Source organism: Neofelis nebulosa, chromosome 10, assembly GCF_028018385.1.
Source record: "Neofelis nebulosa isolate mNeoNeb1 chromosome 10, mNeoNeb1.pri, whole genome shotgun sequence".
In the NCBI taxonomy this organism is placed as follows: Eukaryota; Metazoa; Chordata; class Mammalia; order Carnivora; family Felidae; genus Neofelis; species Neofelis nebulosa.
In genome coordinates, this window is record NC_080791.1 from 55,478,136 (window position 1) to 55,505,863 (window position 27,728).

A 27,728-nucleotide genomic window follows, 5' to 3' on the forward strand; every position below is an offset into this window, starting at 1 on the left:
GTCCCAAGGAATGGTGATTCAGTCTGGTGTCCGTGTGTGTGTGTGTGTGTGTGTGTGTGTGTGTGTATGATTAGAGAAGGAGAGAGAGAGGATATGGCCAGGGCAGCTAGGGGTAGACGGTGGTGAGCCTCAAACACCAGCCTAAGGAGCAGGGGTGGGTTGGGTCAGCCCTAGAAAATCACAAAGTCTTCTGTGCAAGGCAAGGGGCATGGTCTGAGCTGTGCTTCAGAAAGGTGAATCTGGTACCGTGTTCAGCACAGCTGAAGGGACAAGCCCTTCCCAGGGTGGGGAAATAGGTAGGTGGTCGTTGGCATAGCCATTGTGAGAGATGATGCTCTGGACAAGATTTCTAGCAAAAAAAAAAAAAAGAAAAAAAAGAAAAAGAAAAAGAAAAAAAAAGAAACCAAGGGGAGAGGTGTGGGAAATATTGCAAAGGCAGCCTATATAAGAGTCCACAAGTGCTTATTGTCTGTTTGCTGTTTATTGTCCATTTACTGTTTATTGTCTGTTCACAGGGTCAGGCTCTGTGCTAGGCACTAAGGGTGTGGGCAGATTCAGGCGCAGTTTACAAGGATCCCTTGCTTGGCAGGCCTGGTGAACTCACAGACCAAGGCGGAGAAGAAAGGAAACGTTCGTCGCCTTTTGAGGACGTGCCAGGTACTGAGCTAGAAATTTGATATACATAATCGCACTTGATCTCAAAGCTGTAGTGAAATGGGGCAAGTAAGCTTATCTGCATTTTTCAGATTTGGAAACAGATTCTAAAGGCTGAAGTGACTTGCCCAAGTTCACACCGGCTAATTTGGGGAAGCCTCCAAAGGCAGTGCTTTGTCTCCTATACCAGGAGTCTCCATTGAAGCCATCTAGATACTATTATTATCCCCATTACACAAACAAGGAGACTGAGACACAAAGGGGCTAGTAACTTATCCAGGGTCAAACCACTGGTAAGTGGAAGAGACAGGTTTTCGACCTTAGCAGGCTGTTTCAAAGCCCATGCTCTTAACCAATGTGCTATGCATAAATGATAACCAGACAGACTCCTACAGAGGCATAAAGTAAATCACCAGGTCTGCTTGCTTGCAGCATTTTCTATCTATACATGTTTATTCCTTCAGCACTTATCGAAGTGTTTTTTGCTTGCCAAATCCTATGTTCAGCACACCAAGGATCCAGGGATACCTACGACAAGAGCCTGCCCTCAACTCTGGTGGGAAGACATAGAAATGAACAGGTATGGTGAGGTACAGCGAAACCATCGGAGGGTTTGATCAGAGGTCTGACATGATCTAAATTAAGTTTTAACGTGAACATCATCGCTCTGCTTGCTGTGTAGACAATAAACCTTAGGAGGGTAAGGGTGGGAGTCAGAAGACCAGTGAAGGTTGGTGCAGTTGATCAGAACAGAGACACAACGGTGGCCTGGGCAGTTGCATCACAGCCAGGGGGTTCCTGGTTTGGCCAAGAGCTCTGTTTTAATACTCTGGGGAGCAGGGAGACTAGGGTTTTCCACTAACTCTTGGCTCCCCCACTAATTGGCCTTGTTGGGTCTCTGAAGAGGTCTTTTCATGACCAATGTGAGATGCTTGGGTCAGAGTGCCTCTAAGGTTCCTGTCTTCTCTAAGGTTCAATGTCATTACCCTACTTACCTTCTGCCAGTGACTTTGTACAGCTATGTAAACTCTGTACCATCGCCTCACGGAGCCACCTCCCACATCATTTTCTTTTTTTTTTTTTTAACGTTTTTATTTATTTTTGAGACAGAGAGAGACAGCACATGAATGGGGAAGGGGCAGAGAGAGAAGGAGACACAGAATTGGAAGCAGGCTCCAGGCTCTGAGCCATCAGCCCAGAGCCTGACGCGGGGCTCGAACTCACAGACTGTGAGATCGTGACCTGAGCTGAAGTCGGATGCTTAATCGACCGAGCCACCCAGGCGCCCCATTTTCTGCCACTTTCCGAATCATTGATCTACTCCAGCCACACTGGCTTCCTCTTTGTTCCTCAGAGAGTCAAGCTTGTCCCTACCTCAGTGCCTTTTCACCTGCTGTTCCCTCAACTTAGGAAGTACTTGCCCTCGATCGTCACGTGGTTGGGTCCTTCTCACCCTGGTCTCAGCTGAAACTTTGTTTGCTCAGAGAGGCCATTTCTAACTGCCTTGACGTAGGTGGATCTGCAGTCTGCCATATCGTTTCTCCTAGTTTACATTTGTCTTAGAGCTTATAATGAACTGAAATCCTCTTACTTAGTTGTTTATATCTTTATTGTCTATTTCCCAATACAACATCAGTTCCATGAGAGCAGAGACCTTGTCTGTCTTTGTTCATTATGATTATCCAGTGCTTCGAACAGTGTGTGGTCAGTACATAGGCACTTGATAAGTATTTGTTGAATCATCGAGTGAATAAATAATGAATGGCTGAATGAGCCATCTTTCAGATGTTTGTAACATATAATCTAGAGCAGGATGTTATCCATTTTCTGAATCAGAGTTTTGTAATTTAAAAAAATTTAATTTTTGTTTTTGAGAGAGAGAGAGAGAGAGCACGTGAGTCATAGAGTGCATGAGTGAGAAGAAAGGGGCAGAGAGAGAGGGAGAGGGAATCCAAGCAGGCTCTGTGCTGTCAGTGCAGAGCCCAATGTGGGGCTCGATCTCATGAACCATGAGATCATGACCTGAGCCAAAACCAAGAGTCGGACCCTGAACTGACTGAGCCACCCAGGTGCCCCCGAGAGAGAAAGAATCTTAAGCAGGCACCACGGTCAGTGCAGAGCCCGACAAGGGGCTCGATCCCACAACCGTGAGATCATGACCTGAGCCAAAGTCAAGAGTCAGATGCTTAACTGACTGAGCCACTCAGGGGGGTCCCAGAAATTTTAAAACATTTAAATAATTAAAAGCACAGATGTGAGGACAGCAATGAGTACACATTCTCCTGAAGTATTATGTTTTTAAATCATGGAATCATAGACTGCTCAGGTTGGATGGGAACCATCTTAATCTTCAGAGTCAGGCAGATCTGGGTTCAAATGCCGGCTCTGTCACTTGCTAACTCCACAAACACATAAGTCACTTAATCTCTTGAGACTCAGTTTCCACAGCTATAAAATGGGGGTTATAATGTTTACCTTGGAGGAGGCATTAAGTCAGATATTAGATACAAAGTGCCTGGGACACAGTTGGTGCTCCGTAAATGTTAATCCTTCTTCCCTCTGCGGAGGGACTGCATAGGTCCTGATAACCAATATATGTTGAACAAATGGTGGGGCCTACTCCAAGGACCTCATTCTGCTGATGAGGAAACTGTAGCCCAAAGAGTCACAGTGACTCTCTAGGTCGTGCGGCATGAGGACGTCAGAGTGTGGCTTACAGCATGGCTTCATTTACGGCCCAACACTTTTATATCCTCCCTATACTCTCCTGCTTTGGTTTTCTTCCCCGTCACGCACAGCATTCTGGGGCCCGAACTGGGTTTTCTGTGCATCCACACAGCTACTCAAACCTCAGGGGGACTGGGGGGCTGTGGGGAGGCCTGGACCAGAGCTCGTAAACAAAGCTCAATACTTCACAAGCTTTGTAAAAAGTGTTTACACACAGGCTTACTACTGGCTTCTAGTGGTAAACTGTCCCTGAAATGAGTTCTCACTGGCTAGAAGTACAGGCAGGGTCACACTATTTATTTATTTATTTAATTTTTTTTTCAACTTTTTAAAATTTATTTTTGGAACAGAGAGAGACAGAGCATGAACGGGGGAGGCCAGAGAGAGAGGGAGACACAGAATCGGAAACAGGCTCCAGGCTCCGAGCCATCAGCCAAGAGCCTGACGCGGGGCTCGAACTCACGGACCGCGAGATCGTGACCTGGCTGAAGTCGGACGCTTAACCGACTGCGCCACCCAGGCACCCCAAGGGTCACACTATTTATATTCACCAGCCCCCAGCAGTGTTCATGTATCATTCTGTTCGGGTCACAGCACTCCCTGAGGCCACCCCACTGCCTGGCCTTGTGCTGGGCCCTGGACCTCCGACTCTGAAGACCAGTGAAACCCGTTCAGGGGCGGAAGCAGAGATGGATGGAGGCAGTTATCACACAACGTTCTCTGAGCTGACACAGAGAAATGCAGGAATCTGAGGGATCCCAGAGGGGGGGCCCTAGCCCAGCCTGGGAGAAGGCTGCAGGGAGGGCTTCCTGGAGGAGGTAACATCTGAATTTTATTTATTTTTTCCCTATATGAGGAATATTCTCTTGTTCTGGAAACATGGCTTTAGCAACCCTGGAAAACACGAGGTTGAGGGGGAACTGAACTGCCCCAAAGCACTCTTAATTTTTGCTTCTTGGAGGTTTGGATTGGCCCACGGGATCCTAATGTGGGCATTTTTGCCATAATGTCATATGCATGGCCCTGAAAAGAAAACAAACGAAAATCCTTTTGCAAAATCCCCTGGTGTAAAAATGATAGGGTTTCACAACAACAGTGGAATAAGTTAAAACCTATGGGTCTTTGTAAGCAGAACTCTAACAAAAACAGAACCAATCCTAATAAATGGTGGCTCAGTGGCTGCCGGCCTTTTTACCCAGCATCAAGGTCACTTTGTGCTAGCAGCCTTAAGCCTGAGGTACCTCGTCCCAGATGTAGGATTTTTGCGGCATTTGCCTCTGACGGAACCGGATTCATCAAAGTGACAACTGTGGAGTTGCTCCCCTCTGGGATCGCTCAGATTCCTGAGCTATGATTTAGACTTCTTCAAAAGCTAAAGCAGTTTCTCATAAATACAAGAGGAAGTGTCTCCACAGTTTCTTCATCTGCACGATCCGCTTCCTCAGAGAGCCTAACATAGTGGAAAGGACAGCGGTTCCTGAAGCCACTAAATCAGCAACAACGCATACCAGAGAAAAGCACTTCTGCAGGATTTTCAGCATTTCTGTGAGATCTTCTGAAAAGGCTAGAGCTTCCTCTTTAGTTGTGAGAAAGCTTGTTCCTAATTGCCTCAAAACACAAGCATGCTGGAATATATTATACAGGAATCAATATGGCTCCCACATAATATGGACACTACAGCCCTCCTTACCAATCGTGTGCAACTACTCCTGTGAGAGAAACCCGCGTTTCAGCAGAACAGACCGTTCTGAATCTTCCCTGGGGAGGAACATTTAGAGTGGTTTCTTCTGCAGGAAGTTTTCCCAGAACCTCTGGTCTCTTCTTGCTTCCTGCTAATGGTCAGAGCCCATTCTCCCTTCACAGTGCAGGCGACCTGTGACAGGACGCTCTTTTCTTCAGCCATCACAGCAGTTTTGTGGATGAAGACATGCAAGTGACAGGCACCATCCCCACTGATCCCTCTCAGGGGGAGGAGGAGGGATTTAATCACTGCTGAGGGCTCCCGGGCCGCAAGGCTTGTGCCAGACATCTGCCATATGGCACTTAATTTCTTCTTCACAGCAGCCCGCTGAGACCAAGGAAGGTTTCATTCCGAAACAGTTTGATGTTGCCTTCACTTCTCAGGGGAGGGACCAGGAGCCCAGAGATGTTTAAGGTGACCTAGCTGAGCATTGGTAGGGTAGAAAGAGAACCCACCCTGCGTGAAGATAACACCTGTGGTCTTTCCCTACGGTTCCTCAAGGAGGCAAGCTGGCAACTGGCAGCATAATGGATGAGCTTACCCCTCTGCAGAGCAGCCCTGGAAAGCCTGGATGCCTCCTAGGCCCAGAGCAGGAAGCTTCTACCTGAGCAGGACCATATGAATAATGACTCTCATTTAGGGGAGCATTTATTATAAGCCGGGCACTATGCCCAATGCCCCACAATATTATCTGTCTAAACTTCTCCCAAACTCTGTGAAATAAGGATTTTAAAGCCCAAGTTGCAAGCGAAGGACCTGGGACCAAGAGAAGTTCAGCAACTTGCCCAAAGGGCTTGTTATGCAAAGGGTGGGAATCTGAATCTACATCCCACAGATTCCATGTGAATCTAGAATCAGTGAAGCCCGACAGGGTTGAGACAACTTCCTGTTTGTCTCAGAGTGTCCATGGAGGCACTAAGGACCAAAGGAAGAACAATCTACATGGGATTTACTAAGAGACTAAAACCCTTACTGTGAAGATGCACAGAAAGCTGGAGAAGGGGGAGGTGAGGGTTTCACTGGAGAGTGGACGGTATTGTCCATCTCTGTCCCTGCCTGTGCCCCATCCTGACTTCCACATGGGAAGGCTAAAGGGGATCCTCTTCCTTACTGAAGCCAACTGAGGGGGCTTCCAGGAAACCATCCAGAGAATGTGGCTTCGACATTTTGTGAGCGTAGAGATCAGTACCTGATCCGCACCTAAAAACGTGTATTGGCTAGAGGCTTGGTTAGAGCGCCCACTGGTGGCAAAATCAGGAGATGGTTTTACTTGAAGAACAGCCCAGATTCTGGCTGAGCAAGGGGGTTTTTGCAACGGGCCAGATGTGCCTCCAAGGAGAAGAGTTGGATTAAGAGGGCAGGTGTCCTCTCAGAGGGGACAAGCTGGAGCTGAGCTGAGAGGAGATGAGAGCTTTCAGCCAGAGAAGGCAAAGCCATATCAAGGGACTTCCCCAGGGATGGGGAAGGGCTGTGAGGGACCCACAGATCCTCCCACAAGACAAATGCCACTGATTTTGCACAGGTATCTTGAAGAAGGACCCAATGCCAGGTTAAATCTGCAACGGTCACATTAATCCTTGTCTGTTCCTGATCTCCGCTTGCATCTCCCAGTGTGCTGGAGGGGAGTGAGGGTGGGGGCACAATAGCAGCTAGAGAATGGGGGTGGAGGTGCCAGGCCCACCAAGGGGACCCACTCAGAGACCACTAGCTTTGGACCACACACCTTTGGACCCTGGACTCCGTCACTCCCTTCTGAGGCCAAGGGGACAATCATTCAAAATAGTTCATTTTTTTATAATGATGAAACACTCCACATCTGGAATGAATCCTATTTTTTTTTTTCGTATTAGTAGGGGTCAGCCTAATATCTCTTTAGATATTGCCGTTCTTTCGCTCTGCAATAGAAGTGAGAGGTGCCTGTTGCTTTAAATGAGTATGTGGTTACACCGTGGCTGCTCAGTTCCTTCCCTTATCTTCTGTGAGCACAGATGTTCCTAAAGGAAAGCCCTCCTTCGGATAAGAATCTTACACAAGCCACAGACAGGAGGGGGTAGTGGCATGGTGGAGCCCAGCACTGAGCAGAAACTTTGTGCCCTGAGAAGAAACTTTCTCATACTCCTGGGGAGGTGGTTGAGGAACTCTGTGTGTATGAAGACATGAGGGGAAATGCCCGTCCCCTCAGACAGGGCTCACAGGTCACTGTGTCTCTTCAAGGTCCCCAGGGGGACTGTGCCAAGCTAACCAAGCCCAGGGGAGACCCCAAAACAAGCATCACTTCCTTTGGGATCAGTGGGAGGCAGGTTGCACTTACAAAAAGATAGGTATTATCTTTTTCCTTTTAATGTATGTATTCTTTTTTTTTTTTTTAACGTTTATTTATTTTTGAGACAGAGAGAGACAGAGCATGAACAGGGGAGGGGCAGAGAGAGAGGGAGACACAGAATCGGAAACAGGCTCCAGGCTCTGAGCTGTCAGCAAAGAGCCCGACGCGGGACTCGAACTCATGGACCGTGAGATCATGACCTGAGCCGAAGTCGGACGCTTAACCGACCAAGCCACCCAGGCGCCCCATGTATTCTTTTATTAACAGACTTATTGGCATCTACTAGGAGTCTGCCACTGTGCTCCATTCTGGGTATAACTTGCAGATTTAATAAGAGCCTTTCGGGAAAACAAGAAGTATCACCTCACTAAATGTACATGTCAATTTCCAGATATTCCCCTCCTCCCTCCCCCCCCCCCCACCCCCGCTGCCATTTCAGAAATCAACACAAGGAGGACAAGCATGTCGTGGAGGTGAGGAGCCATGGCAGCTCTCTTGGATGGGGCTGTTCTGGTGCCATCCTATGTCTTACCGGGTCTCTCTCCAGAGCTGGACTCTGCACCTGGTTCCCCCCTTGGCCAGGATCCAGCTCCAAAGATGCCTGGAACCTGGGACTCAAATGCTCAGGAGGCCCTACCAAGCCATCTGGGCAAGCCCTGGATGACAGAACAGGGTGGGGCCCCTGTCTCCAGATGGCTCCTGTAAGCCAGACTAAAAACAGTCAGTGAGCGTTTTTCCACTGACACATCAGACTGAGATAGAAGGACACTCACAGGATTTGCTGGGACTAAAAGATTCAAGGGGGATGACAATGAAATACAGTGGGCTCCTTTTAATTTTTTTCTTTTTTATTGTGTAAGTCATTTATGTCCCTTGTTGAAAAGCTGAAAAACGCAGAAAAGGCAAAAGAAGAATAGCCATTAATTCCACTACCCAAAGAGAAGCACTTTTATCTTTTTCAAGTAAGCCCCACCCCCAATGGGGGGCTTGAACTCACAACCCCAAGACCAAGAGTCTCATGCTCTACTGACTGAGGCAGCCAGGCGTCCCAGAACTTTTATCTTTTAATGTGTAGTGTGAAGAGTTGATCCACCTTTACCCTGCCTGCTGCCCTCCCAACACACGCACAACACATGCACACACATCACACACATGCACACATCACACACCACGCAAATACACACCACATATGCATGCACACCACGTATGCTTACACACCATATACACGCCCCTCATATGCATACACGCACTCACACCCATACCCATCATAAGGAGAACAAAAGAATTTCATAAAATCCTTTGACCAGGATGGTCAATTGGTTTTAATTGATTTTTGAAAGGTAGGGGAGGGGCAGAGGGAGAGAGAGCAGGGTCCACACTCAGCCCAGAGCCGATGCAAGTAAGCCCCACCCCCAATGGGGGGCTTGATCTCAAGACTGTGACATCATTACCGTGAGATCATGACCTGAGCTGGAATCAAGAGTCAGATGCTTAACTGACTGAGCCACCAGGTGCCCCTGGTCGTTCCTTTATTTGAAAGATGCAACCAAGGGGCGGAATTTCCCTGAACCTACCAGGCCTAAAAACCACCTGGGACTCTATTAGAAGCACAGATTTCTGCCTTCACCCTCCCCCTCCCCCTCCCCCCCCCCTCCCCCGGGCCCTGCCCAAGGATTTTGATTCAGCACGTTTAGGGGAGGATTTAGGGTAAGGCTCAGACATCTTAGTAAGCCCTCAGGTGACACTGACACAGGAGTTGGGAAACCTTACCTACAGGGACACTGTGTTAAAGGGTGATGGCACACATTTTGGTTCTTCTGATGGGTTTCCAGATAGAGCAGGAAATTAACTCCTCTCAGCAGCACAGGGGCTGGGGCTGGGGGCTTGCAGACTCTTGGCATGCTATTTAAATGAGCACATCTCCTGTCACTATCCCCTTTTAGGATCGTCCCAACCATCTGTGCAGAAAGGTTTACCCCCTGCCCAGTTCAGTGTGTAATCTGAGGGGCACTGAAGGGACAGAGGAGTGAGGGCAAGGAGCTCTGTCCCTTCCCATATCTTCCAGTGGGCAGCGACCCCAAATAGCCAGGGGTGCTTCTCCGTGGACATCCCAAGAGAGGCAAGACTGAAGCTCCTCTGACCCCTGCCTAATAAGAGTTTCACTTTTTTTTTTAATGTTTATTTTTGAGAGAGACAGAAAGAGCATGAGTGGGGGAGGGGCAGAGAGAGAGGGAGACACAGAATCTGAAGCGGGCTCCAGGCTCTGAGCTGTCAGCACAGAGCCCAACGCGGGGCTGAACCCATGAAGGGTGAGATCATGACCTGAGCAGAAGTCGGACGCTTAAGCGACTGAGCCACCCAGGCGCCCCCTAGAGTTTCACGTTTGAAAGCAGAAAGAGAGACACCACAGGTACCAACCTACCTGCAGCACAATGGGTGCTTTTGTGTAAATTAGGAAAGAGCACCCCTCCTCACAACACTTGGCTTTAGTCTGTAACAATTGTCACAATATCTTGAGAAAGCAAGCACTCGACTACCACCCACTAGAAAACTTTGGTAACAAGCACACAACTCTTAGCGGTGAAGGGCACATCCTGAGAAGGGGCACCGTGACCTACACTGCAGGCTGCATGCGACAGCCTTCCTTACAGGGGTCCGTGAATCTTCCAGATGAGGAAGCTGAGCAGAGAGAAGATGAAGAACTTGACCAGGGCCACATAGCCAGTTAGAGATGGAATCAAACCCAGCCAGATTGACTCCACAGCCCAAGCTCGGCACGATTAGGCCACGGTTTTTGTTGAAAACGTTTGTTACTCCCACATCTCCCTGACACGCCCTTGACTATTATACTTAAAATGCCAAATTAGAAACTCCAAACCTCACCTCCTCTTATGATGCTTTCTCTGATCTCACCCAGTGCAATGGGCTTCTCTGTTCCATGCTCCCCTCTCCCAGACTTTATCCAGCCCTCTTTTGAAGCCTTATCTTTCTGAAACAATTTGGTTAAGTTTATAGTCCTCTCTGCCCTGTGCGAGCAAATTCTTCAAGGGCTGCTGGGGAGACTACGAAGCACCAGCTCTGTGCCCCCAGAACCTGGCACTGAGCCCAGCACAGAGGAGCAGCTTGGTAATGAAGGATGAAAAGGAGGGAAATGAATTTGCACAGGGGACGATTGGACCTACACTGCCACCGCCCCCTATCCCCCAGGACCCCTCCAGCTCTGACCTTCATGAGTCCATGACTCAGCATTTGATTCTAAACCTGTGGCAGTGTTAGGGGGCAGAAACCATAGTGGTGCAGAACAGAGGGAGGCGAGATGAAGAATAATTGCCAGGAAAGGGTAACCTTGTCTGCTCAGAAGATGTCAGAGTGATTGGATGGGAATTGGTCTAGAAATCGTGGAGCTCCTTGGAAGGCTTCTGTGAACCTATGAAATACCACCGAATGCCCGAGGGCGCCGCAGGCAGGGCGGCTGGAGAAGCTGTCAAGGTCATTGCCAACTTTGAAATCCCCCAGATGCTCCTACATTAATAGGTTTTCAGGGAAGGAAGGAAAAAAAAAAAAAGCAGTGAGCTGTCATTCCGGAGTCAGAGAACATTAATAACGCTCTCATTAGGAAAAGGTCAGGGGCTTTCTGCCAATTTCAGGCAAGTGTCCAAGGACATCCCGTGTGTGCAGAACTTCTGGAGGGACGTGTGAGAAACTAATGAGCTCAAGGGGGTAACGGCACAGCTAGTGAGGCCCCTGGTTCCATCCCCTTCCCTTCACTTAGTGGAATGTAACTGAGCCGCCACTATGGACCACGCCCTGCCAGGAGAGAAGAGCAGAGCTCAGTTGGATCTCAAGGGGCCAGTCGTGTGTCCCGCCCATTGGATCTCACTAAGACTGAGCACTACTAATCTGGGGCAGCTGATCTACAGACTAGCATTTGGTGTTGAATTAATTTCTTTAAAATTCTGTTTAATTCACTTGTCATTTGAAAAAAGAATTCCTGGGGTGCCTGGGTGGCTCAGTCCGTTAAGCGTCTGACTCTTAATTTCAGCTCAGGACATGAACTCACAGTTCGTGAGTTCAAGCCCCGCATTGGGCTCTGCGCTGACAGTGCAGGGCCTGCTTGGGATTCTCTTTCCCTCACTCTCTGTGCCTGTCTGTCTGTCTGTCTCTCTCTCTCAAAAATAAATAAATAAACATAAAAAAAAATTCCCACATACCAAAAAGATTTGCAAAGTTGATCTTGCCCCTTCATTAATTCATTCAATATATTTTTAATGAACATTTCTTTGGTTTTATTTACCACATGCACCTGGACCAGCTCAACAGCACATTACCTTTGCCCTTTTTCTCTTCCGGACTCTTGGCCTTGGCAGGTCGGCCTCTCTCCACTTGGGGTAAGTTCCCAGGGCCCTTCTAGGTCAGAGATCCTGGTGCAATTTATTGGTGGCCTCTGTCCTACATGGATCGGGACACAAGAATCAAAAGGAATTGTGCCACTTAGAACCCAGACAAGCAAGCACCCAGCTGCTGCTTGGGTCCAAAGGGCTGCTTTCCCACATGACAGAACACACAAGGTGGGGGACACACACATGGGGGCAGAAGTATCTTCAGATGCTTTGTCATTGTTTCAAGGAGTCCAGACTCCATATCTGTGAGTCCAGGCTCCATATATTCCTCACAACAGAGCACATTGGTAAGTAATACTTATTGTTCCTTATGAAAGAATAGAAAAAAAATGCACAAAGAAGACAGTAAAAATCCCCAGTGATTCATCTCTAAGAGTTAACCATGTTTAGCGGTGCCTGGGTGGCTCAGTCTTTTGAGTGTCCAACTCTTTTTTTTTTTTTTAATGTTTTTTTTTTTTTAATGTTTTTATTTATTTTTGAGACAGAGAGAGGCAGAGCATGAGCAGGGGAGGGGCAGAGAGAGAGGGAGACACAGAATCTGAAACATGCTCCAGGCTCTGAGCTGTCAGCACAGAGCCCGATGCGGGGCTCGAACTCACGGACTGTGAGATCATGACCTGAGCCGAAGCCGGACACTTAACTGACTGAGCCACCCAGGTGCCCCTTGAGTGTCCAACTCTTGATTTCAGCTCAGGTCATGATCCCAGGGTCGTGGGATCGAGCCTGTGACAGGCTCTGGAGTAAGGAGCCTGCTTGGGATTCTCTCTATCTCTCCCTCTGCCCCTCTCCCCCATTTGAACTCTCTCTCTCTTTCTCTCTCTCTCTCTCTCTTTTTTAGATAATTTTTTCACTTAAAAAATTCATACAAAGATACATACATCTTAGTTTTTATAAAACTAAGATGATGCGGGGCTCAGTCGGTTAAGCGGCCGACTTCAGCTCAGGTCACCATCTCGCGGTCCGTGAGTTTGAGCCCCGCGTCAGGCTCTGGGCTGATGGCTCAGAGCCTGGAGCCTGCTTCCGATTCTGTGTCTCCCTCTCTCTCTGCCCCTCCCCCGTTCATGCTCTCTCTCTGTCTCAAAAATAAATAAAAAAAAAAATAAATAAAACGTTAAAAAAAAAAACAACTAAGATGATGCAACACTTTTTAATGACCCACTTTCAAAACATAAATTACTGTGACTCTTTCCCCATACCTCGTATTTTATGATATTGCCTAGTACAGATGTAACAGTTTATTTAACTTAACTCTACTGATTAAGTCATTCGCAATTTTTTTCCTATTGTGCATAAGGTGAAATTTTATTTTTAATTGGTTAAGTTTATTTATTTTGAGAGAGAGAGAGAGAGAGAGAGAGAGAGAAAGCACATGCACACTGGCAGGGGAGGGGCAGAGAGAGGAGAGACAGAATCCCAAGCAGGCTCCACACCAACAGAGCAGAGCTGGGTGCGGGGGCTCGAACCTGGCAACCGTGATACCTTGCCCTGAGCTGAGTGAGCTCACGAATCGGACACTTAACCGTCTGAGCCACCCAGGCGCCCCTCATAAGATCAAATTTTATTATTATTTAAAAAAATTTTTTTAATGTTTATTTTATTATTTTTGAGACAGAGAGAGACAGAGCATGAACGGGGGAGGGGCAGAGAGAGAGGGAGACACAGAATCGGAAGCAGGCTCCAGGCTCTGAGCCATCAGCCCAGAGCCCGACGCGGGGCTCGAACTCACGGACCGCGAGATCGTGACCTGAGCCGAAGTCGGACGCTTAACCGACTGAGCCACCCAGGCGCCCCCATAAGATCAAATTCTAAAAGAGACGATGGGTGTTTCCTGCTAGCTCATTTTGTAGCCCTCTCCCCTGGTTTTCTCCTCTGCATTTCCCCACCCACACAGCAGCCACTCCAGAATATGGAGCCGACTCCCACCCCTCACTGTCGCCCACCCCCACATCTAATCCTGTGGTGGCCTCCTCTGCCGGCCCTCAGCCCCAGCTCCAGACCTTAGCCACTCCCTGGGGACTATCACCGAGGCTTGGCCTCCTGGGGTTGCCCCCTAACTCCTCTTTGTCTCCATTCTGACTCATCTCAGAACCAGGGTGGTGTTACCTTTACCCAGTAAGGTCCCTGAGGGCAGAGAGAGAAGCCAAAGCTGCTAGTTTTGGCAGAGGAGGACAACTGTGATTAAGGGGATCGCTGTACCTTTGTCTTAAGGGGGTAGGTCTCCAAGGGGACAGGGGAGAAATGGGTGACTGGCATCCATGTGGGAAAGGACCTCTATACCACTTGGGTGCTAGTTAGAAGTCCTGGGGGTCAGGTCACTGGCTGGGCCGCTGTGCTGCTGGAGGCCCAGCCCCCCTCTGCCAGCTGAAGCCCTTCCGGGTCCTCCCCCACCCACACCCTCTCTTAGGGATCTTCACCCTGGCAGGAGGTGCGGGGCAGAGGGCCTCCCTGGGGAACTTCAGAATGGGATGCTGAAAGCTGAATTCTGGGAAGATGAGGGCCCTCAGGGCAGGAGAGGCTGTGCATGTTTGAGGTTGCTCCAATGGCACACAAATGCCACCGAGGGTTTTGTAATCTTTCGGCTCAAGATCCTTCTTTAGTCCTGAGATGTGACATGGCCTCTTGGGCACAGAGGGAAAACGACCTTGTGCTTTCCTTCTAATCAAGGTCAGCTCGGAATCTCAGACCTTAGGAAGACCTCAAAGGCCTTTTGTTCCAGCTTCTCTGTTCTCTGCTTCACGTTGTCTGTCCATAGCAAGGCAAAAGAGGGCGGCTTCTCACGCCCTTCCTTCCCGGGGAGTCTCTCCTGTCTTTGCAGGCATCTTTAGAAAGCCGTTCTGGGGCCAGGAGGGGAGGCCTTTCTCACATCCATGCCTCTGCTCTATGCCCTTCTCCATCTTGTCCACCAGGGCTTCTTCAAAGTCCAGCCAGAGGCCACTTCCCCCTCCTTGTATCTCACAGACTGAGCTGACTCCATTTCTCCGGATTCTCTCACAGTGCCCTGAGCTTCTCATTACCGTTTGCAATTGTCGGTTTACTTGCCTGTGTTCTGCCCCCCTTCCCCGCCAGCCTCTGGCCACCATGGACTCCTGAGGGTGGTACCTGGGCCGATTCATGTCTCTATCACTAGTGCCTGGCCCAAGGCTTGGCCGAGAGAGGAGGTTTGAATGAATGAATGAATGAATGAATGAGAAGGGAAGAAAGGAGCGTCTAAGATCGTTTTAAACAGCAATAGCTCCTGTACCGCTCTGTTATCCCAGGTCCCTGATTTGCCTACGCCCTTCCCTATCCTTGATCCTCCTGGATCCTCACAGCAGCCCTGATTTGGGTCAGGGTGGGGACCTGCATGTTGGTGGGCAAATGAGGAAGCTGAGCTCTCAAGAGAAGTGCTTGCTCAAGGTTACCTCAGAGCCCCCCCGTGAGAGACCAGGAACTGTTTTCCTTCCTTCCCCACATTTTCCTCAGCCCCTCCTGCCTGACTCATTTCCCCCAGGACTGCAGGAGCAGAGCTGGGACTTCTGGTAGGACCCGAAGGCTTGGGGACGATTGGAAGTAATTCTGGGCAGTGAAGTGTGTGGGTGGAGTGCCGACTCCCCTGAGTGCGTGCGGTGGGGGGAGAGGGTAGGGTGCTTATGGCTCCCGGAGGACCCCGAGGCAGGTTTGGCACTGAGATATGTCTCCTTTCCACTCCCTACTCCTGAAAAGGAGATCCCAGGAGGTCCACCCCCAAGTGTCCAGGCGGCTCCAGCCATATTAACAGAGTCAACAGAATGTGTTGTACCATGGCAGACACTCAGTAATCACCCACTGAAATTGTTGTGTGACCTTAGGTAAGCCATTCAATTTCTCCGGGTCTCAGAGTTTGGGTCTAGAAAATTAGAAGCTTAAAGTCCTATCCTTAGGAACGAGAGACAGATTGTTGCCTCCCCAATTCTAGAGGACTGACACACGAAAGAGGGAGCACATTTGTTTGCGTAGCCCAATGAGCGGGATGATAGATGAAGGAAGGTGGAGGAGTGGGTATAGGTTTGGAGTCAGTGATAATGCTGGGTAATTTACGGAGCATAGAGCAGATCTAGAATGGAAGGGGCTGCCTTAGGAGATAGTGAGGTCCCTGTCCTTGGAGGTGTGTACGTAGAGACCGGTAGCCATTTGGGGGCGTGAGGTAAAGATCGTAGGATTGGACTAAATGAGATGTGAAGTCCGACTCAGAGAGCTTTGATTTTAGTTACCTTTGACATTCCTTTTGCCCAGCACCGTATTTTGCTGTGTTAGCAGGGTAGTGGCGAGAGCTCAGTGCAGGAGCTGGGAGGCCTGAGGCTAGCCACTCCATAGGTAACCGTGGTGAAGTCTTGGAGAAGTGGCTCCCTCCCGGGGCTACTGTTCCCTGATCTGTGGAATGGGAATAATAATCTCTGTCCTGTGGATCTTTCCAAGAACATGGTTATTAAAAAATACTTACAAGCTAGGAAAGCCCATACAAATATGGAAGGTTAGCATTTGAAACAACTATACATATGTATATAGTTAAATGTAACAACTACACACACACACACACACACACACACGCACGCACGCACATATATAGTTAAATGTTATTCTGTGGGTTTACCCTTAAAAAGAAAATCTTTGTACTGAAGTGTAATATGGATTCAGAAAAGTACATGTGTCAAGGGGTACAGCTTATTGAATTTCACAACACAGAGTGTAACCAGATCAACAGGACAGGGTATTACTGTCCTATACACCCCCAGAGGGTGTCCTCAGGCCCCCCTTCTCGCAACAACCCATCCCCTAGCTGGGGTTCTTGCAGCTTCATTTATTTTGAAATAATTCTAGGACATTGCGTACGTATTGCCAAACTGCTCCTTCTCAAGGTTTGTGCCAAAGTTCTCTCTCTCTTGAGCTGGGCATGAGACTGGCTATTTTCCCATTCCTGCCTCCAAGGAGAGACCACCTCTTAGAAATGAAACAAAGGCAGTGCAAATGGATCTCCACAGGGTTTTAATTTGTGTTTTCTTTGAATGTTTATTTACTTTTGAGAGAGAGAGAGAGAGAGAGAGAGAGAGAGAGACAGACAGACAGCACGAGTGGGGGAGGGGGAAGGAGGAGAGAGAGAGGGAGACACAGAATCCGAAGCAGGCTCCAGGCTCCGAGCTGTCAGCACAGAGCCCGGTGCGGGGCACGAACTCACGAACTATGAGATCATGACGTGAGCCAAAGTCTCAGGTCGCCTAACCGACTGAGCCACCCAGGCGCCCCTAATTTGTATTTTTTTTATTACTAAGGGCAATTCGGGGTAGGGGGAGACATAGGGGGAATTCTGTACTCCCACGTCCTTCCCTCCTTTCTCACATCTTCCCACTTACTTCCCACCCCTGTTCTCACCAGGTCGGGGACCAGGACCAGAGTTCACTCATTCTCTCTGCCACTTGCATGTAGGGCCCTGGACAAACCACATACCTCCTCTCTGACCCTCAGTTTCCTCTTTTGTAAAAGGAGCTAACAATGCCATCTGGGCTGCTCACAAGGTTTTTGTTAAGATCTAAGCATTATCGCGGATAGGCAATTGCTCTGAAACATCACATGCTGTTCAGACGACAGATTTTATTGTTACTTTTAGTTCCTTTTCCTCTTTAGTTTCTGGCTACATGCCCCATTAATTTGTCTTATCAGCGCCGGGTGTCAGTGAAACAATGGCCCAATCACCACTTGGGTCCTGCTCAGACCTAATGGCGTAGAGAGTCACAGGATTTCCGTACCAGTGTGGCACCCAGTACTGCCCAGTCAAAACTGACACAGGTCTGAATCTCAGCCTTGGGAAGTGGGGGAGTTGCCGGCACCATCTGAGGCCCTCAGTGTGATGGGGGCTCTGAGGGTGGTGTAAATGTGCTGCAAACAGCCTTGATGTCCCCACTCTCTGGTGAGGGACCTGGGGCTCCAATGTCTTGGCCGAGGGGGTGCCGCTACGAAGTGACAGGAGCAGCCGGGATGCAAGGTGCCCCAACTTTTCCTGCCCCCCTGATTCCAGAGGCTAAATATTTCCCCTGCTGACCTACCTTCATGCCTGGGTATCCCCATATAACCAAACATTTTTAGTTAAATCTCTGCGGTCCTCGTTAAAGAGCCACGGACTTGGGCGGGGACTGTGCCATACTCATCCACAATTGGCAGTGGCCCATGAGACATCCTTGGGTACACCTCATGCTGAACAGGGCCCCAGCATGGGCCGGGAGGAGGCCTGGACAGGAAGGTCAGGACCCCGGTTCAAATCCAGGCCCACTCGACTGGGTGGCTTTGAGCAGGTGGAGAATGAAGGCTTGGGCCCACAAGGCCTTTCTCTGAGGGGGTTCCCAACCCCAGAGTAACCACCCTTGGCCAGCGAGATAACCAAGCAGGGGTGACTGGCCCTGCTCAGAGGTCGCTGGACTGGGCTGGAGTGGGGATCAGAGCCATCGGATCACTAGCCTCAGGACCTCAAGTCCCTTCCAGGGTTCCCACCAAACCGCAGCCTCAGCTACTGTGAGGGAAGAGCCAAGGAGGCTGACACTCTAGAATTTTCTGTTTCTGATTCTGTAAGGTTAGCATTGTGCTTTCCACATACACACTTTATTTATGGGCTCCAGAGTCAGACAGACTTGCTTTTTTTTCTTTTTTTTTAAATGTTTATTTATTTATTTTGAGACAGAGAGAGCACCTGTGCATGAGCTGGGGAGGGCCAGAGAGAAAGGGAGAGAGAGAATTCCAAGCAGGTTCTGCGCTGTCAGCATGGAGCTGGTCGCGGGGCTTAATCCCATGAACAATGAGATCATGACCTGAGCTGAAATTAAGAGTCAGGTGCTTAACCAACTGAGTCATCCAGGTGCCTCCAGACTTGCTTTTGAAATCTGAAATCCGGGGGGCACCTGCCTGGCTCAGTCAGTGGAGCATGCGACTCTTGATCTCGGGGTCGTGAGTTCAAGCCCCACATTGGGCGTAGAGCTGACTTAAAAAAAGAAAATCTGAAATCTGTCACTTACCTGCTGTGTGACCTTGGGTAAATCAGGTAACCTCTCTGAGCCTCAGGAGTCCCATCTGTCAAACATCTTCCTGTATAGTGAGGATGAAATAAATCAACATAGGGGCGCCTGGGTGGCGCAGTCGGTTAAGCGTCGGACTTCAGCCAGGTCACGATCTCGCGGTCCGTGAGTTCGAGCCCCGCGTCGAGCTCTAGGCTGATGGCTCGGAGCCTGGAGCCTGTTTCCGATTCTGTGTCTCTCTCTCTCTGCCCCTCCCCCGTTAATGCTCTGTCTCTCTCTGTCCCCCCCCAAAAAAAAAAAAAACATTGAAAAAAAAAAAGAAATAAGTCAACATATAAGCAGTGACTATTTGTTGAATTAACACACACACGCACACACACACACATGAGAAAAATGTTTTAAAATTCTGTAAAACACAAAGATTGGAAGCTATTTAATCAGAGGGGAAGATGTCAAGGCAAGACAGTCCTTGGTGACTACCGAAATCCACTGTTTGTTCAGACTCCTACTTCTGCGAGTCCCCCTCTGCTCTCTCCTCCTGGGGATGCCTCCCTAAGCCAAGCCTCAGGCCAGAAACAGGGGGTGTAAGAAAAGGGGCAAATGGGTGGAGAAAGAAAGAGGTGCCGTTGGCCGCACCCTCTGGTGGGAATGGCCCTGACAGGTCAGAGACCTGGATTCTGCTCCTGGCTCTGCCACCAACTCGATTCTTGCAAGGATCCCTGGTTCCCCCACCACTCTGTCGGATGGGAACTCGGGCTCTGGCCCCACTTACGCCACCTTCTGTTGCTGTCCTGGGGAGCCGCCAGGGTCAGGGTGTCTGGGCGCCCTGTGGCCAGACTGTGGTGTCTTCCTGACAATTGCAGGGCTTCAAAGTGTGTGTGGGTGGATCCTGAGCCCTGAGGCCTGCCGTCTCACCCCCTGGGCTGCTCCGATCCTTTGAGTCACTCTCTTAGCATCTTGTCACCTTTGTCCTAGGGTTTTATTCTTCTTGTCACCTCTCACTCCCATCTCCTAGAAAATTATCTTCGTCCTTCTTGATTTTTTTTTTTTCTTTCTTTTCTTTATGTTTTGAAACAGATTCACTCTCTGGGGAGAAAAGAATTTGGAATAGCGCTTCTGAGTACAAGTCCCGGGGTCAGCCGCCTACTCTCTGGGCATCATCTTCCCCGTCTGTGAAACGGGTTAGTGATAAGGCCTGCCCTGCCTCCCTCATGAGAAGGTTGTGAAGAGTAAATGAGGTATGGGTGTGAAATGTAAGCTCTGTGCAAACTTTATTTATTTATTAAAAAAAAATTTTTTTTAATGTTTATTTATTTTTGAAGGAGAGAGAGACAGAGTGTGAGTGGGGGAGGGGCAGAGAGAGAGGGAGACACAGAATCGGAAGCAGGCTCCGGGCTCTGAGCTGTCAGCACAGAGCCTGATGCGGGGCTCGAACCCACGAACTGTGAGATCATGACCTGAGCTGAAGTCGGACGCTCAACCAACTGAGCCACCCAGGCGCCCCTCTGTGCAAACTTTAAAATGCTGGCCGAACCTGGTGATGCAGTCGAATCATCAGGATTTGTTTTTGAAGCCCCAAAACTACCATCACCACCGTCCGTGTGGGTACCGACATACCAAGCATGCACGTGTGAAAGTTTGAAACTTACGGAACATGGAAGTGAAATGTTGGCACATTTGGAAAGAATGAGGTTTCTGGGCCTTTCTGGTGCTTGGGGAAGGTTTGTGCTGTGTGCCACCGCAAGCGTTATGGGGCGTGCCTCCTTCGGTCTTTTTCGTAGGGGTTCACAGACCCTTGGGTAGAAGGAGCCCCTTGCCCTCTGAGGCGGGCTCATGTTAACAGCTGGGGAAGCAGGCTCGGGGGGGACTGATTGCCGGTAGGGTTGCTGTTGGGATGGATGAAGCACAGATCTAGTCATCCAGGAGGAAGTCAGAACGGAGGTAGTTCCCTGCCAAGGATCTGGAGAGGAGGAGGGGATACTCACAGGGGACTCCTTCCCCATCCCAGCTTCAGGTGGTGAAGCACACACCTGCCACCTGAGGGAGAGAGGAGGGGACAGGGACAGAGGAGCTGGAAGTCTGAAGAGCTGGTTTCTACCATTGGGAAACTCACTTAACCCCTCTGTGCAGCCTTGGGAAACTCACTTAACCCCTCTGGGCCTCCATTTAACTGTCAGTAAAAGGGATGCAACGGACACATTTATTTATTTTCAGGGAAGTATTGACAACCAGCTATGTGTCAGGCACCAGCTTAGGTGCTAGGGACCCTTTGGAAAGCAAGTTCTTGCCCTCAGGGCAGAGTGTAAGCTGGAAAAATAAACCGAAAATAAATGTGATCAGTGTCACTCTGGAGGGAAGGTGAGATACTGGGTTAATGCAGAGGAGGAGCATCTAACATTGCCTGGGGAAGAATGCGGGGAGGTGGTCAAGGGAGGCTTCCCAGAGGTGGTGGCATGGATGCTGAGATAGGAAGGCTACGTGGGAGGTAATCAGGCTGGTGGGTGTGAGGACAGGGAAGCATTTGTCGCCCCCTCCCTTACTCCTTCGACGGGGAGCTTTCTTCAGAACATGTTAGCAAAGGGAAGTTCTGTGTAGCCGCTCCTGAGAGGTCTGCTCTGAACCCCGAGAGAACGTTCCCTCCAAGTACCCATCCTGGTTCCTCCCCCCTTCTCACATGTCTGTACACGATGTTGGATTTAGCTGGTGGGTGGGGCAACTCAAGGGAATTACAGTGTTTGTGTCCGTGTGTGGGGAGAGGATTTTTAAAGCTTGTGCTAAGTATGACTTTGCCCACAGTCTGCGGGAAGCAACAAAAAGCTACGCCTCTTTTGTGGTCCTCTCGGTGCCGCTGTGTTCCAGACCAGCCTCTCTCTCCCCGCCCCCGTCTGTGACCGGCCTCGGGCTCCTCAAGGAAGTCCCTCCGTCTGGAAGAAAGCCCCAGAGAGAAGGGGAAGGCAGTTGGCAGGACGGAGGGTTTGGCTCTTGACGCCTCCAGTTCTCGGCTGGGAGTGGGGGTGAGGCAAGAGAAGTCCCTGGCTGAGAGGTGGTCTGTCGGAGGAACTGCGAGTCCTCTGTGTGGGCTGGAGGGGGCGGTGGTGGCTTCGAGGAGAGTGTGAACCTGAGGGGAGCCTGGCCAAGCTCCCTGGGGGGCCATGAGACACAAGTATGATGAGAGATGAGCTCATGGGCAGGGCAGCACCTCGTAAACTTTAAAACACCTGCTACATGTGTTTCCTGCCACCTGTGCCTCTCTGCCCCGTCCCTGGAGGGGGCTCTGGCTGTCTGGCTTTGTCACTTGGTCCCCTTGCATCTTCAGCTGCCCTGGTCCGGGGCTTGGTTAGCCGTTCTTTTACCAGGGAAGCCAGAGGGGGTAAAACAGGGGCAGTGGGGCTGAGGGCACGTGGGGCCTAAAACTTGATTAGTTTGGTTATTTATTGCCTTGTAAGAAACCGCTCCAAAGAACAATGGCTTAGCACAACAATCCTTGTATTTGCTCATGATTCCACAGTCAAGGCTGAGATTCCCCTGCTGGTTTTGTTGGGGGTCACTCGCATGTTAAGCTGGTGATTTGGACCCTGGGGTCCAAGATCTGCTGGGATACAGGAGGGTTGAGTTTTCTCTCTCCATAAGGCCTTACGGCTTCTCTGCACGGTCTCATCAGACTCCATACGTGGCAGCTCTGGGGTCCCAAGATTGCAAAAGTGAAAGCTACCAGGCTGCCTTTTTTTTTTTTTTTTTTAAGTTTATTTATTTACTTTGAGAGAGAGAGAGAGAGAGAGACCATGAGCAGGGGAGGGGCAAAGAGAGCAAATCCCAAGCAGGCTCCACACTGGTAGTGCAGCCTGGGGAGCGAACCCATGAACCGTGAGATCGTGACCTGAGCCGAAATCAAGAGTCAACGCTCAACCGACTGAGACACCCGGTGCCTCTACCAGGCCTTCTTAAGACTTAGGTCTGGAACTGGCCCAGAGCCACTTCTATTGTGTTCTATTGATTAAAGCAAATCACAGATCCAATCCATATTCAAAAGGATGTTTCCACACTGGGTGATAATACTAGGAGGTGGGGTCACCAATATAACAGGATATCACACTGGTTGGTAGAGAAGGCCGCGTGTGGAAGAGACCTTATCCTTCAACTACCTTCTTTATGGATCTCACCATCTTGCCTCCGCAACTGGCCGAGCACATCCCCTTAAAGTCATTTTTAGGGTGTATCACATTTGGAGAAAGTGGTCAGGTATCCCTTTGCTCTCCATCAGTTCGCAGATGACTTAATCCCACACAGACACTTGTTCGTCTCCATAGCTTAAGCCAAAGAGTGACGGTGGAATTTCAGACGGAGTGAGGCTGTCGGGAAGAGAGACAGGAATGGAAGGTTTGCCCTGCATCTCCATCCGTGACCGCCAGGCCCGAGGAGGATGGTTAGGAGATTGCCTAAGCACTGTGCCCTTACAAGTATCGGATCAGAAGGAAACTGCATGGCAATTTGGTTTTTGTTTTTAATGAAAACAACTGTTCGTTTATTTTGTTTTATTTTTTAACATATAATTTATTGTCAGATTGGGTTCCATATAACACCCAGTGCTAATGTTTATGTATTTTGAGAGAGAAAGAGAGAGAGAGAGAGTGTGTGCACATGTGTGAGTGGGGAGGGGCAAAGAGCGAAGGAGACAGAACCCCAAGCAGCCTCTGCGCTGTCAGCATGGAGCCTGACGTGGGGCTCCATCTCACGAACTGTGAGATCATGACCTGGGTGAAATTAAGAGTTGGACGCTTAACTGACTGAGCCACCCGGGCGCCCCAAGGGTAATTTTGAAATGTACCGATGCAGAGGGTAGAACCTCTCTTCAGGCAAATTCCTAAGCATAATATGAGGTTCACCTGATGGCCACTGAAGAAACCCTGCCTGAGAATATTTTGCATCATAGCATGCTAACAAGTTTGGCAAAAGAAAGAATTTTCAAAAAAAAAAACCAACCCAGTATTTTATGCTATTTATTATATGGCACTTATTACATGCCAGGCACTAGCTTAAGCACATTGTACATTGACTAACTTATTCCCTACAGACAAGCTTGTGAGATAGCAACCAACGCCATTTCACAGATGTGGAGACTGAGGCTCAAAGGTTAAATGGCTTAGCCCAGGCCACTTCGCTATAAGCAGCAAAGCTGGGCTTCGAGCCTGGGCCTTCACTGCAGGTTACACTGCTTTTAAGGAGCCCTCATTCAGGGCCTTAACCCGATTTGGGAACCTGGGTTTTTTTCAGCCTGAAGTCGGGCTCTTTGACCTTACCTGAGTGGGAGGGCTGATGCGTTGAATCACCACTCAACTTCGGAAAAGCTGCTGCTTTTAAGAAGCAACTAGTTAGAAAATTTTTCCTGGCTTGACACTTCTGTTCCAAAATCATTTTCTCTTTTTCTCTGTCTTCTTGTATCATGTACATGACAATTACATACTGTATATACACGTTACATATACACCTACATAAACACAAGTGTGTATGCCTAAATCTGGATATTTTGACTAACAGGTATGCACAATAAAATAATAAATAGCTTTTGGAATTAAAAAAAATTTTTTTTAACGTTTATTTATTTTTGAGACAGAGAGAGACAGAGCACGAACGGGCGGAGGATCAGAGAGAAGGAGACACAGAGCCCGACGCGGGGCTCGAACTCACAGACCGTGAGATGGTGACCTGAGCTGAAGTTGGCCACTCAACCGACTGAGCCACCCAGGTGCCCCAGCTTTTGGAATTAAACAGTAAACCCAGGAAGAAGCTCCTGCCTAGTTCAACGACCTAATCATATCCATAAATACAACCACTGACACTTAAATAAATAAAAGAGAAGAATAAACACAGGCCATAGGACTTAACTGGATGGTTAAGGTGTGGAACTATGGACTGACATTAGGTATGGATGCCTAGAGCGGTTACAATGCAATTAGATACCTGCAAACACTGGGCACTTGTACGTGTTGAGCAGTAGTGAACGTTACCACCACTGGACATTTTCCGACTGTGGATATCAGCTGTTGGTGGGGACTGTCACTGATGGACATTAGGTACTGATAAGTGTTAGGTGTCAGTGAACATTGGCTCCCTGGTGAGCATTGGCCAACAGAGAGCACTGAGCACTGATGGGACAAGGCCCTGTTAACCTATGATGACCTCTACCGTCGTGGTGGACATCAGGTAGGAACAGAGGGTAGGCCTCTGCCCCAGACATGCCTGGGGGCCTTGCCCAGAGACACATCCTGTGAGCTGGTGCGGAAGCATCTCTATCTCCATCCGCCCTTTCTCTCTGAGAGCCTTTGGCCGTGACAGTTTGGGGACTTCAAAGAGGTGGTATGGTAACACCCATGGAGGGAAACTCCTTGGCTCCCAGAGGGATGGGGTTACACACAAATCGACACAGACTCTCTTCTGCCATCCTGACCAAAACTGGGCGTTGGCTCCTTCCTTCTCTGTAAATGGTGTGACTGAAGCACAGCAGGGCTGGCTTCGTGGGCGGTGGGACATTAGAAGGGTCTTGGGCTTGGTTTAACGCTCTGCTCTTGCCATCCCGAGATTCTTGAATGAGTACCCATATTGTCACTTTATACTGGGTCGCACGAATTGTGTAGTCAGTCCTGAAGAACAGAATCCTGGTCACCTGCCATGCGACCTTGGGCTGCTCTTCTCTGGGCCTGAGTCTCTCCCTCTGTGAAATGGGGACCAGGAGGGGAAGAACTTTGACTTGGCTCTTTGGCTTTTCATGCTCTAGGGTCTAGAATCAGGGGTCTGATCGGAGACATTTAGAGTTGCATAACCTCCCCAGTTTACTTTCAACAGGAAAATAAATGGGATCCCAGTGTTGTTTTGGTTTCTCGGAGCACCTCTGCCCTCTCTGACACGTGAGGTCTGTACAGCTGGCCCAGCCACGACATCAGACAAGCAAAAACGACTCACCATTGGTCAGATGCAGCCAGGCCCCGGCTGGTATCCTCACCTGTATGGGGACAGTATTACTAGGGGCAGTTGTGAGGAGGAAATGTTAGCAGTACTCCAAGTCCCAGGAACATGTGTCCAGTAAGTGGCAGCTGATTATTAGTGAAATGTAAGGAAATGTTTGTGAGCCAGCCTGTGCTGTGATGACAAACTGTGTCTCAGTCGTCTGCCCATCCCTAAAGCCTGACTGGCATGTGTTGAAGTTCTAGTCTATGTCCGGCACACAGAGCAAAGATCCTGTGGATTAGAGTACTGTTCTGCAGCCACAATCCCGAACCTTTATGACACACTTCGGTTCTGAGTCAGTTATCAAAACAGGAGTCTAAGACCGCATGATTCTCTGACCTATTTCATAATTCTGTGATTGAGTGAAGGAGGGACCAAGCATTTATGAAGTGTCTATTTTGTGCCAGGCACTGTACTTGATTCTTTACAAACATTTACTTCATTTGCTCATTCGGTCCTGTGGAGGGATATATTTTCATCTCCATTTTCCAGGCCTAGAAAGGTACAGTGACTCGGCCAAAGTCACACAACTGGTTCGTGATGGACCCAGGATTTTAATTACCCCTTTTCTGTGAACTCCAAAATGGAATCTTTGCACTTATCCCTCTAATTCCGTAATGTCCTCCTTCTCGGCCCCAGGATCCCAGGAGGGCGGACTGTAGCAGCATGAAGGCGCTGTGGCTACGGGAAGGAGTGCTCGCCGGCAAGCTGCGCGACAGCTCGCTCCGGGGTGTCTGGCCATGCGTGGCCACGTGGTGGCGCTGCGGACTGGGAGCCTCCGGAGGGGCACGTGGACGCGGGGTTAGGTGAGGGCCGCTGGCCCCCGGGGGTTTTGCTCTCCCGAAGGCTTGCAAGAGGCTGGAGCTGCGGGATGTGCGGGGTAGTGCCCCACAGGGCGGGGGAGCCCCACAATGTGATGGTCCCATCCTCGCCATAGAGCTTCATCCCTGCCGATTTGCGGATGTGAAGCTCCAGCTCAGGCCAGAGGTGACCTGCCCCGGAAGACACACTCACATGTCTCCCGCAGAAGGCTCGGCCTCCCCACGGTGCCTTTGTCCCCATTTGAAAGACACCTACGTTCCATTCCCTCTCTCCCCCCACGACTCTTCTTCAAGGGGAACTTTGGGGAGGGCCCAGCCTCACTGGGCGAAAGCCCCTGGGATCCCTCCCCTGCCCCTGCCCTTGAAGGCCCCCCTATCCCAGGAGATGAGAGAAGTGTGGAGAACCAATCTGAGAACTGTTACCTATGACCATATTGACTGATGGGTGCCAGCCTCCAGCTCCTGGAGCCCAAGCCCGGGGGGCCTAAGTGACATGATGGGCAAGCTTCCCAGCCATACCTTGTAGCCTGAATGTTCTAGGTTCTGTGCCATAGCTCACCTGTGACTCCCTCCTCCTAGGTGCCACCCTCTTCTGTCCAGGTCCGTTTGTTCTTCTCAGCTCTGTGGACCGGCCTCCTCCAGGAAGCCTTCCTAACCGTGCCCCGGCAGGCTCTCACAGCTACCTGCCGCTCAGGTGTCTTCTGTGTGTCCTTCCCACTCACACCCCAAGAACAAGATTCCCTTGGCAGAGTAGTTATCAGAAAAAACTGGTCATTGTTGGTGATGATGGTGATGGATGTTCCCGCAGACCTTGGCCAGTGAGAAGGAATAACTTACAGGCAGCAGACCCATTCAGATGAACTGGAAGGGAGTTCCCTGCGACTGGAAGTATGCAAACAGCATTTAGGGTACCACAGCAGGCAAAGTGCCAAGAAGGAACAAAGTACTGAAGCAGCTCAGAGGGAGGGAGGGGAGGGGGTCTTAGGGAAAGCTTCTGAGGTGAGGCCGGAACTGGCGCGCTATTAGGGTGGGAAGGAGCTGAGA

The 27,728-nt window shown here is 49.7% G+C and overlaps 1 long non-coding RNA gene across 2 annotated transcripts; it reads left to right on the plus strand.

Moving 5' to 3' along the window:
• Window positions 1-412: 412 nt before the first annotated feature.
• On the plus strand, window positions 413-27,673 carry LOC131487231 (uncharacterized). 2 transcript variants are annotated; one of them, XR_009249670.1, is made up of 4 exons: window positions 413-657; window positions 1,119-1,234; window positions 26,503-26,669; window positions 27,264-27,673. It is a non-coding gene; the product is annotated as an uncharacterized LOC131487231 (long non-coding RNA). The 2 variants fall into 2 exon arrangements; XR_009249671.1 differs by lacking the exons at window positions 26,503-26,669; window positions 27,264-27,673 and adding an exon at window positions 3,976-4,326.
• The last annotated feature ends 55 nt before the right edge of the window (window positions 27,674-27,728 follow it).